The sequence below is a fragment of the Puntigrus tetrazona genome, chromosome 5 (assembly GCF_018831695.1).
Source record: "Puntigrus tetrazona isolate hp1 chromosome 5, ASM1883169v1, whole genome shotgun sequence".
Classification (NCBI taxonomy): Eukaryota; Metazoa; Chordata; class Actinopteri; order Cypriniformes; family Cyprinidae; genus Puntigrus; species Puntigrus tetrazona.
Genome location: NC_056703.1, coordinates 13,160,150 through 13,173,344, shown reverse-complemented (window position 1 = coordinate 13,173,344; position 13,195 = coordinate 13,160,150).

The following is a 13,195-nucleotide window of genomic DNA, read 5'->3' as shown; positions in this document are numbered from 1 at the left end:
CGGATAGAATTTTTCTTATCAGTGCATAATAACAGTAACAAATACTGATTCATAATTAACATTACTATAAACAGGAACTGTAACATGAACAACCGCTTTCTCTCCTTAGCAATGCAACATGTTCAGATCAGTTACAGCTTATTTGACACCCCGTCCTGCATTGATTTGCTCATATATGCATTGATTTTCTCCTCTATTCAACTCAATACCCATGTCAGGAACAGAAGCTCAAGGCATCTGATCATCATTTAGCACGCTGGGACGATCCCATCTCCCAGAACGGTGAAAGATCCAGCACTCATATTGAACTGAAGCATTCAAAGCACTTGAGTTCCTTCCTTTAATTGGTTCAAAAGGGTTTTGGTTCAGGAAAAACGTCTCTCAGCGGCAGTTCTCCAGTTTCAAATACAAAACTAACAGCCTGCTAACATAAATCAACACACACACACACACACAGACCAACTGACATACGCTAGGGACCGCTGATCTCAACTACAACCGTTTAGTACTCATTCAGGGAGGATCTGAAAAACATTAAACCTTAATATAACCCTAATATTAATCTCGATGAAAACGGTTTCATTTCTCTGCAATAATGAAAGATCTCTAGTAGAATAAACAAATAAACCAACCCTCATATATGCCAGCGGCTGTTTTTCTTCATAAGCAAGAGCATGAAAACAGTCCTGAACGGTGAGCTCTCTCATCTTGAAAAGTTTCTTATCCACGGATGCTTAAGCACCAAGTATAAACCGAGACAGACACTGCGACGACGTTATTACGCTGCCTCCGTGACTGCTTTTTTTTTATTAATAAAAGAGCCTTTTTGCTTGATATTTCAATATTCAGGTTTTACCTCCCGGCTCACGGATTATTCAATGCATATCCACACACATTTAAAAATAGTGAAGAATCTGTAATGACCTCTCAGTGCAACCCAGATCATCAGATCAATTCACAAAAACGAGTGCGTGTGTGTGTTGATTTGAACAGTAGCCTGATTGTTGAATCCGGCGAGTGGAAAACCGATGATCATTCAATTAGACGTGCTGGTTAACGTGTGTACACATATGTGTGTGTGTATGAAATGGGAATCAGACGGAGTGTGTGTATGTGTGTGTGAATAATTATATCATGGTTGGATGCCTGTTCACTCACTGTGCAGCCAATGATGAGCTGATTAACAAGGATTTTAATTATTCACCAAAACAAGGTGCCCTTTCACACACACACACACACACTCAAACACAACGGCAGACAGACGGTGGCATCCTGTGGCGCCGTGATTCTCTGCAGGCATTGAGATGTTCATTGTGCCCACCATTTTCTGTCTGAATTTATCAAATCACCGCAAGAAGATATGATGTATGCATGCGCATGTCACACAAAACTGAACACATATGCACGCACACAGACTAAAGCGCGAGGGAACGCAGCTGGCCAATCCTCTGGTGTAACATCTGATGTAATTCGATTTTAGATGGGCTGCTGTATAGTAAAAAAAAAAAAAAAAACATATTTCTGTATATCTAAATGAACAATTCACTCAGTTGATTCCCATCTGGGACGTGTTGAGTAGAGATGGACTGGAGCAAATTTGTTTGAGAGAGACAACCAAATGAAATGAGCTCTGCTGAACGCTCGACTGCACATCATGACACTACAGAGGCTGAAATCATGATCTGGTGAAGACGTCAGCAGACAAAGTTTTTGAGTGCAATAGTGCAGCGAGAGCAAATGCTTAGGCGGTATTCTGGTAGCGGTGAGTTTTATTAAATGAGGTCTCGCTGAGCTCATCTGTTAGAAAAGATGCGCGAGTCTAAATGTGACTGAAGAGCTTCCTAAAGAGTTGTGTGAAGTTTTGGGGTGTCCAATTCTGTGGCTGTGGTTTTTGCTTCAAAGCGTTGTGAATGACTGGAATATAGATTTGCTAGAACAGCAGAGTTCAGCGAAACTGCTTTCAACAGCTTTTGTAACCCATGTCTAAAACTGGATGGATGACAGTTCAGTTCATGAATATACTATTTAAGGCAGATGCGATGTGAATGAAATGAAAAATAAAAAAAAAATGTTTTCATGAATAATCTAATTTAATTTATTTAGATCGTATTTACAGTTTTATCAGGGTGGGCAGAGTGGAAGGGGTTGCCATTAAAAACAAAAAACCAAAAAACTACAATGTTGCTGTGATCAATTTGTTGCAGCCCCAGACAGGGTCATAATGTTTTATTAGAAATGACATTATGAGGATGACAATCCAAGTAAAAAGATGAATTGACTGATTTTTTTTTTTTTATTTAAAAGAAAAAAAGGTTCATGGTTTTGTAAACACAAATTAGCAGTCTATTGTTCCCACATAAATTTGGATCCAACTAAATTGCCAGTTCTTGTAATGGAGTTCATTAAATCAGAAAAGCCATTTTAACAATGTCTTAATGAATAAATCTAATTACGTTTATTTTCAGATCAACTTGTGACTCATAAATAGGCCTTTACTTACCTTCGATTGGTGACCTAGAAATAGTATTATTTTTTCATTGTTTAAAACATTAAAAAGACTAATTACATTTACGTGGTCTCAAAAGGTAATTTGGATCAAACTGAAATTGAGTAATTCTGTGATTAGTTGAGATGAACCCTTAGTGAACCAATCTCATAATTGGTTGGGACCACCCTGCCCCAGATTTAATTGTAATGAATGGTATTGTTGTCTGTCTGAAATGAGGAGGTCAGCATAGGTGGGCTGGAGCAGAGCAACCGGGCATGTCTGCTGGCATAAGTAGCCACTCATTGAAAGAAAACAAGAGAAGCACAGAAAGAGCTGGTTCTTCTAAATATATGTTACTAACTCCCCGAGTCCCTAATCTTAATGCCAGAAAGAGCTCAGGGCTGTAAGTCTGAAGACAGCAGACTCGCAGATTAGTCAAGACGTTCAGCCAAACACTAAAACAGATGTTACAGTGCAGGGTTTCCCAAAAGGTGGCCCATGGCCTTCATCAGGACAAAGTCAAGCTGCTGGCTATGTTGTTGACTACTACTAAAACTTATCAGAGCAGGCTACCGTAACAAGCATAAAAATACAGCTGTTTTACTGTGGGTTTGTTGACTGCAGTACAGATTGAATTTATCGAGTCTGCTTTCAAATGAACAACAAGCCGTGAGCTGTATGTATGTATATAGTAGTCAACATTTGAAGTGGATCAAAAAAGTTCATCAAAGGTGTCCTAAGTCAAGAATGCCTTTTTGTTTAGGCAACCTAACTACTGTTGACTACTGTATACACATAAACACAAAATCTTTATGTCCTATAAAGAACTGCATTCTTACGGAGGTTTGTATGACATTACAGCAAATAAAAGATAGAATTTTAAAAAAAATCGTTGGCCTTGGAAAAGGCATAACTGTTATTGATGGAGCTCTGTGGGTGGACAACACAAGGGTCTGTTAAGCAGACTAACTGCTGCACTCCCAGCACTAATAGCATTTCACTGCATTATTGATAAAGCAGTGTAGTGTGCCAAACTGTGCGAGAAAATAAAAGACACCATGGATACCGTGACATGGCTCATAAAATTTCCAGCCCATAACATCACTTCTCAACTTCTCTTCAGAGTCTTGCTGCAGGAAATGCAAAAGATTACAACCTTATGCTGCATAACAATGCGTGCTGGCTTATGGGCCGAATGTCAGAGAAAGAGTGTGAACTCAGAGAGACCTTTGTTCTTTTTAGGCAGCCTGCTGAGCAAAAAGCCATAATTCTTTCACAGTGATTCACTGTTCTCATCTCAGTGTATCTGAATGTGAATGTCTCACCTCAATCATCTTAATTTGCAATTGGAAGGCAAGAACCACAAAGTATGAAGCTGACGAAGCTTTCCAATTCCAGCTCGCCTTTCCTGTAGTTCAAACAATAGAGCACTCTGCTACAGTACATTGGTTCAATTCCCAGGGATCGCATGAACTGATAAATTGTGTACCTTGAATGCAATTTAAGTCTATTTGGATAAGAGGATCTGCGAAATGCATAAAAGTAAAGCTGGCGTGTTGGAATCACATCCAGACAGAATCTGAAGCTGTCGTGAAATCACTGAAAAAAAAGAACAAAACACGGGACGCACGCTAATGCATATGTTCATGACAAGACTGACGGAGGATTTCAAGGAGCATCAATCTCTTAAGTGAAATCCTCTGGTCTATGCAAACAGACGTTTTCCATTTCCATGGCTTGTAGACTGCTGAGGCCAAAAGGGCCTGGAGGAAACATCTCTTCTTCTGGAGAATTTTCGGAATTCATTAAATCAAAGCAGAGGAGCGAGATTGGGTGAAACTTTCACTGCCCTTCAACAAAGAGGGGGCTTTACAGGTGTTTTGAATGGACAGCTGGGGCTAAGAGGGTATTTTAGGCATGCCCTCCTCCATTTGTCAGAGATTATAAAGCTTTATGCACTCTGATGCTTCAGGTACCAGTTGCGTTGTCCTGATCTGAACCATGCCAAAAACTGGACGTAATAAAAATAAATTGCACAGTCATAGAGACCCCTGTTATAAAACTGGCATGCTGCAAGCTATAGAATTACCTGCTGGGTCACTGTTCCTACATTAATAACAATGTCCTCAAAGGCAAGAACTAAAATGCAAGGTAACCCCCAGCTTCTTTGAGATTCAGCAGATTTTAATCACAGTCTGGCAAACTTAAACAGAGAAGGCAAAAGAGAATGCAAATGGCCTTTAGCCTCATGACTGAGGAGACGCAGCTTATTCTTGTATAACCCATAAGCCATTATGTTATTGACAAAAAAAACAATAATTGACACAAAACACTAAAACGCGTATTCATTCTTGGAAGAGATAAAAATGACATTCGCTCATGTTAAATTATTAGTGTTTTACAGATTTTAAGAATTTTCTGTGAATATTAAAAAAATGCCAATCTACTGTAAATGTAAAAATAAAGGTTTAGTGAGTAGACGCAATGAAATATGCAACAGTTTAATGTAAAATTGTGTTATAGACCTTATGCTATAGACCGATATAATGTGCATCATGCAGTTTATAACAAATCTTAAAAACCAGCAAGTTCTGCTCTGATCTTAATAATTTACGGGTTCTCATACTGCAAAGATGATGCTATATTATTTTCATGATTCACAAACACACACACACACAGATCCAGCTTCCATCATCCATTTTTAGCATCTCTCCTTCATTGTATTTCAGGAGGATTGATCTGCAGTGTCAGCAGTGACTCACATTTCATTCTCTCAAATGGGTAAAATATGATCAAAGGGAGGAAGAATATAATACGGCCAATAGAAGACAATGAAATCAATTGCAGTGCTATCGAAGCTAAAATTAAGTTCTAAAGAAGACAAAAACTGACAAGAAGATTGAAAAGAGGAGTTGATTACTTTTCATTTAATACCTGCTTTCTTTCTAAAGTGCCTTACAATACCTCAATTGTCAGGCAGGCTTCAGGAGCGACGCTGGGTTAAATGAACTGCTTAAATGCACAATAGTGTCATCCATACCTGGGATCAAACTTTGACCTCTGTGTTTCCAGCGCGGATCCTTGATTGCTAGGCAAAAACATAAAAAGCCTTTGAAAAGAGCCTGAAACAGGGAGAAGCATTTATATACTGACTTGTTAATCCATGTTTTTACATTAAATTAGTTGCCAAATATTATAAGAATTTAATTAGAAATGTTATAATGTTTAAATGCATAAGCTCAAACAAGCAGTGTCAGTCTCTACTGTTGATCATCTTTAAAGTGTGAGCTGCAAAGAGGCTGAAAATGTCATCCCCCTCTGTGAAGATTACAGAGTTGAAGATGCCATGCTTCTTTTTTGTAGCCAGAATGATCCCATACAAAGGAACATAAATCAACTGCATTGACTTATAACACATGGGATAATAGACTTAACATGAACGCCTGATTATTACATCTGAGTGTGAGAAAGAGAGACAAAGAGAGGGAGAGAGAGAGATGAAGGTGAACAGAAGGACTGAGAGATGGAATGTGATCTTAATAACATGAGAGACAATGAGAAATATGATCTAAAGGGCCTTCAAAAAGTGTTCAGAGGTGTCATATAATAGCAGTAATAATGTTTTTAGATTTTCTTTCTTTAGAATAAATTAAATAATCAATAACATTGGAAGAGGAGTCAAAACTGAGAAAAAAGCAAATGCAAAGAGTGCTTAAAAAGGATATTTCAATGTAATTTCAATCCTGTACGGATTTGTAAATGATGTGCAAGTAATGTGCTTTCCATGCAATTGCAATGAATTGAGAATGGAGTCAAGCTCGTAAAATGTCCAATCAATTATCATCAGTTATCAAAACATAAAGGTAGTTCATGCAACTCATGCAGTCTTCTGAATCTTGAAGAATTTTTATGGTGAGCTACAGTAGTCATCTTGTGAAGTGGAACAAAAAATTTAAACATAGTTGTCCTAATATAAGAATGCATTTTGGTTTTAGGTTTTAGAACAACTTTAATAAAAGTTTTTGATCCATGTCAGATGTTGACTACTGAAATCCCTTTAGAGAACCCAAACTAGTGTAATCTCAGTTTAAGACAAACAACTCTGCTAAAACAGTTTATGAAGCTCAGCCAAAAGCAAACTTAAACATTAAAAAAGGAAAATCTTTAAACTACAGCATATACAGTAAATGCCCTCGGTTCAATCCAACAGCACTAAAGAGGGTCTGATAATAATAATATCAAAAATTGCAGATTCAAAGTTGCAAGTATTACCAAGAGATAATTAAAAATAAACTGAACTAGTATAAATGTTAAATATTAATAGTAATAAAATTGTAAAATATGTTCTCATGTGTTCTCAAAAATAAAATATGTTTTCAACCTAGAAAAAGGTGCCAGTGGATGGCAAAAACATTAGTTCAATCCAAGTATGTGTGTTTGTGCGCTTATTTGTGAAAGGCCAAAAATACCTGATGAAGATGAGATAGGATGGGTTTCCTGAAAAATAGTAAAAGAGGAGGGTAGTCTGAGAGATGAGTGTGGTGAGATGAAAGGTCAACATCACTGCAAATGTCAGACAAACAAGGAATATTTTTAGAGGAGATATTCAGACGGACAGACATTGAAACAGAGACTATGATGCATCAACTCTGTATATTGTCATGCCACTGGTGCCAGTTTCAGCTATGATGTTCAGTGATTTGATGGAGGAGGACACTGTAGAGGTCATTTAGCGTAATCTGAATACAGTGGTGTTTATCTGAGCAACATCCATGAATACAAGATCCAGGCTGTCTTTCCTGTTTATGAATGAAGGCAGCAAAAATCAGAGGTTTTTTTTTTTCTGTCGCTTGGCTCATGTAATCAAGAGCGAATGAATCTGAGAAATGAAAGCAGCAATGTTATGACTTTCATCTTTCTCTCACACACACAAGCTCAGAGGGATGCAGGCCGGCTAATCTTAGCAGCTTTCCTTCCAGAAAAGAGAGACAGAAACATAATCATGATTGCTGCCACAATTGTTCCTTCCAGACAGATTGTTTCTCCTCTCATCCTTTGAATAAAATGTACTGTCATTTACTATGCCTCTTTCTGTGTCCTCTCAAATTATTATCTGCTTAGGCCTATATTATGGCAGAACTAGAAAACTCAAATACAGCCAGAACAGAGCTTTTCCTTCTACACAATTCAAAAAGTAATACAACTCGGAAAAGACCTGTTGATGTTCTTTTAGTTCTTCGGTATTCAGATAAAGACTATTTTGTTTTCGACGATATTTTAGCTTGTTTGTTCTTAGCGTGAGTACCTGTTGCAACCGAACTGTCGCAGATGAAATAGCGCTGCCACCTAGTGTTCAGCAGATGAACTACAACGCATTATATTAATGCAGATGTCTTTCTCACAGTGACTTAACATGTCTTAAAAATTTTATAGTTGCCTAATATTTACGAGCGGAGTTTCTGAAAAATTGTCAGCATGCTGTCACAATGAGATTTTTTCCCTATTAACTGATTCGTCAGTCCAAAAACAAATGTAGAAAAGTTACATTTCATAAATAATAAAAGGTAAATAAATACACACACACACACACACACACACACATACACACACACACACACACATATATATATATATATATATATATATATATATATATATATATATATATATATATATAAGCCTCAGCTTGACATTATTATATTATATAATCATTGTCTGGAATTGTTTACCCTGGCATATGTTCAAAACATAGTTCTAGAAAGAAAGAAAGAAAGAAAGAAAGAAAGAAAGAAAGAAAGAAAGAAAGAAAGAAAGAAAGAAAGAAAGAAAGAAAGAAAGAAAGAAAGAAAGAAAGAAAGAAAGAAAGAAAGAAAGAAAGAAAGAAAGAAAGAAAGAAAGAAAGAAAGAAAGAAAGAAAGAAAGAAAGAAAGAAAGAAAGATCAGATTTTTTAATTGTCGTCTGACTTTTCTGATGTTTATAGAACTACACTGTTTGATTTTTAAAGAACTTCTTTGCCATTCTTTGTCATACAACAGGAGTTCATAGTGACCACTACTGTCAAACAGTACAAAAATGAACTTGTGTACTATAATCTTCTGAAGCCATAAACTAACTGTGACAGAAATTTGGGTCATTTTTCATGGAAAATCTTACCCTACATTTTAAATTGGCCAGGGCTCAGTGAGCCCAGAGGTGGAGCTGCACAATAAGGCCCAGAGGTGGAGCTGTACATAAGGACTCATTTGAAGCTAAGGCAGAGCTGCACCAAAGGACCCACTGAACCCAGAGGTAAAACTACACCATGGGGCCTACAGAGCCCAGAGGTTGAAAAAGCACTAAACCCATAATGCCCGGAAGCTAAATTTGCACCATTGGGCATACCGAGCCCAGATGTGGCACTGTAGCAAGGGACCCACAGAGCCTTGAGGTGGAGCTGCGCCATGGGGCCCATTAAACCTGGAGGTGGAGCTGCACACAAAGCCCAGTGTGTCTGTTTAATCATAACTAACTTCCTTACCAGACTGTGCTCCAAATGTCCCAAAAATATCTGTAGTTTCATAGGATTCAGTACAGAGCCTGTACATTCTCGCTATAGCTTGACTTGACAGAGGACATTTTCGCCAAGTAAATTCATAATACCATATATAACATAACTAATCATGACACTGACATAAACAGATATTTATGTGATACCATCATGTAAAATCAATATTTATATGATTATTTTTTAGAACTGGAAGAACCAAAAAAAAGTTACATAAGAAACTCATGTTTATATTTATTGAAACTGATGAAAGCTGACTGCTTTGGAAAGCAGATGCCAGTGTAAAGGAAAGATCCTCTCTAGATGTGTTTACATATCTGGTCAAAGTAAATCTGCTTCCATCAACTTTCATCTGGAAAACCTCCTAAACATTAGCAGCCAATCAAATTCCTCCCGAGTGTGTAGGTTTGTTTACCTATTGAGCGAGGATTCAATAACAGACAGATCCACAAGTTCTTCACAAAGAGAATTTCAGATGAAAATTTGACTTAAGACACCTTGCCTCTACTCACTGAAAACAACACAGAGAACATTCACATCCTTCTATTGCAAGAAGAAACAAGAATCAAAGCTTTTAAATGAGTTAAAATGATTTTTTACCTCACTTAAAACTCTGAAAACACACAGCTATGCAAAGTAAAGACCTTGAATTTGAAATAAACCAATTGCACTGCTTACCTTAACTAAACCGTTCATTATGGAAGGGAATCCAGAGGTATGCCAATTCAGATGCATGTAAAGGACAGAAAGTCTCATTCTCAATGCTGTTTACTCTGATGTCCTAAAGAGGTTCTGGATGAGTTCAACCTAAAGATTTGGAAACATTACCAGCAGATTACATGAGATTAGGGCCAACAGTTTCTGTTTTGGATTAATTTAGATAAAAGAAAAAGAGTCAAAAAGACAGTATGACATACAATGCTTTTTAATTGCTTTCAATCATTTCCTTACTTGTTTTTCCCATAATGTTGTTTTTATATTAGCTTTATAACAACAACATACCAAAAAGAAATTGCTTTTTACAAATTACAAATCATAAAAGTGCCTAAAATAGTTACAAAGGAGAAAGCTAATAAAAAAAGCAGAGATGAAATCAGCATGAAAATCATAGTATCACAAATATGTCAAAATACATTACTGCTATGCTGCTGCTGTTATTGAGCTGTTGAAGGAGGGGACCACAGACCGAAAACGTATTAAGAGACTTTGTTTTGTTAAACCGCATTTCCTCGAGGTGTATGACAGAGGCCATCTCAGAAAGCTATCTCTGAAAACATGGGGGAGCAGTAGATTTCCACTCCCTCAATATAACCACCATACCCATCTTTTATGCCAAATGCAAATAATAAAGCCAATGAAAATATATCAGAGTAGCCAAAGATGACCAGAATCTTATTTGTTTATTCAAACTTTAGAAATGTACACAGGGACCCCAACTGCACATTTGCTGAGGGGTATGAAAGATCATTGCTGATGCCCCTTGTGCATTATATCCCCTAAGCATAGCCCTCACGGAAAACTTGAGGTGATTTCCTCACACATCCGGTAGTTTCTGATAACATGTTTGACTGCAAACCTCAAGACATAACATGCTTGTGATTAGTACGCTGATATCAGCAAACCGCTAACCTACACAACGCCTTACACGCCGTCTGCCCTGTACAGTGAAACCTGGGATTTATCCATAAAAAGAACACCTCTTCAAAGTACCAGATGCTATCAAATGTGAGGATTTGCCTGAACAAGTCGGCCAGATTGACGAACTGCAATCAGGTCGAGACTCGTCTTCTTTAAGACGGTTTCTGACAGTTTGTGCAGGAATTTTTTGGTTATGGAAAACCGTATTGCAGCAGTTGTACCGATGGCTGGCCTCAGAAGATCTTGGAGGTGAAGATGCTGGATGCGCTTACACGGTCTGCGGTTGTGAGGACGGTTGGATGAACTGCCAAATTCTCTGAAACGCCTTTGGAGATGGCTTATGGTAGAGAAATGAACATTCAATTCACAGGCAACAGCTCAGACATTCCTGCAGTCGGCTTGCCAATAGCACAATCCCTCAAATCATGCGACATCTGTGGCATTGTGCTGTGTGATGAAAATGCACATTTTAGATTGGTCTTTTATTGTGGCCGTCCTAAGGCACACCTGTGCAATTATCATACTGTCTAATCAGCATCTTGATATGCCACAACTGTGAGGTGGATGGATTACCATGTTAAAAGAGAAGTGCTCACAAACACAGAAGGCTGTTAGGCATGTTTTGATGCTGGGATGCTGGTTTAAGCTGGTCCTCTGCTAGTATATGCTAGTTCTTTGATGGTTTAGGCTGGTCCAGTTGCTGGTTTATGAAGGTCCTTTGCCTGCACATGACCAGCCAGCATAATGACCAGCTCAAACAAGCATCCCAGCTTCAAAACATACCAAACCAGCATATGCTGTTTTTTTTCAACAGGGTGGAAATATGCTAATTATAATGATTTATTACTTACCAGCAGAGTAGGCCAAACAGTAATTGAGAAGAATGCGAATCCTAAGAGATACATTTCTATTGTCGACTGTAACACGCAATCTTTTTTTCTCGCTTTTTGTGTTAATTTCTTAATTCCTACACTTTAAAACACTCTTCTACACTGAACAATCAACCGCCATTATGCATCGCTAGAGATCCCCCTTAGGATTTCTCCAAATGTTAAACCCATTAAAATGGAAGACTGAGAGTGAAAGTCATTAGAATGTTTTACCTTTCTACTTTACGCAGAAATCCGGCTTCAATACTAATCACTGGAGTACAGCTAATCCCTTAATTGTGATCATGTGTTTTTCATTATGACGGCCACTAGAGGGCATGTTGAGTTCATAATTTCTACAGTCTCCACCGACGGTATACACATCAAAGGGTACAGCTGCTAAATGTCATACAATCTGATAAAATGTAATTAAATTAACCGCCACTGACTTTTTCCTGTCAAATGAAAGCGTACTATTCAGTTAGCTTTTCCGGAGCTCTGAATTTCCAAAAAATCATTAGAAATGTCTGTCAAAATGTCCTGAAGCTGCAGGACGCAAAGATTAGAGAGCTTGTTGTTGTTGTTTCCTGAACAGCCGTTGAGACTGGTTATATAGGAAAGCAGTGTAAACGTTCAAAAGTTGTGATGACTGAAGAAGATAACAGTTTGGGAATGGCTCCGGTAGAAAATGACAAAATTGTTATTTTGGTCTGAAACAATTGATTCTATAGAGGGATTCATCTTTCTCCCTTCTGTGTGTCTGTCATATCTGACTGCTCTGTCACTTCACAATAGGAATTTCATCTGTATCTCTCTGATTTCTGCCCAATGACAGCCTCCACACACACACACACACACACACACACACACACACACACACACACACGATTACTGCAGTAATCTTACTGTCTGAGGAAAAATGTGGTTAAACTCAAATAAACACATAGCACAGTAGTTAGACTGAAGTAATTGATTCCTAAGTGACTTGACTTTTCAAATAAAAATATTCAAGAAAAAAAAAAAAAAACATTTATTTTCCACAAAGATGTTAAGCATTGATAATGATAAATGTCTTTCAGCATCAGATCAGCTCATTAGCGTTCTTGAGGACCATTGCTGGAAATTGCTGCTGAAAATTCAACTTTGCATCAAAAAAATAAATTCCATTTTAAAATATGTTCAAATAACAAATTGTTTTTTTTCATTGCAATAATATTTCACGATATTATTACTGTGAATGCAGTCTTAATGAGTTTGACATCTTTCAAAAAGGTTAAGAATATCTATATTAAAAAATACAATAATTTAAATGAAAAGATTTGAATTAAAGAAATATACATTTGCTCATAATTAAAGGTGTCATATGATGCAATTTCAAGTTTTATTTTTAGGGTGTTAAAAGATCCCTAAAGTCTTAAAGGCAAAAAAAAAAATTTAGGACTTGTCCACATCCCCTAAAATGCCTCATTTAAACACATTTTAAGCACGCCTCCACATCTCTACATCACTGTGTGGGTCTATTTTTATAACAACGCCCGAATGTTTACATAAAAAAGGCTGCTTCCAGCGCCATGTTCTGGAGATACTGTGTTTTGTTGTGAAAATTAAACTACTTTCTTTGTGCGGTATAAGTCATTATAATCAGTAATTATGCC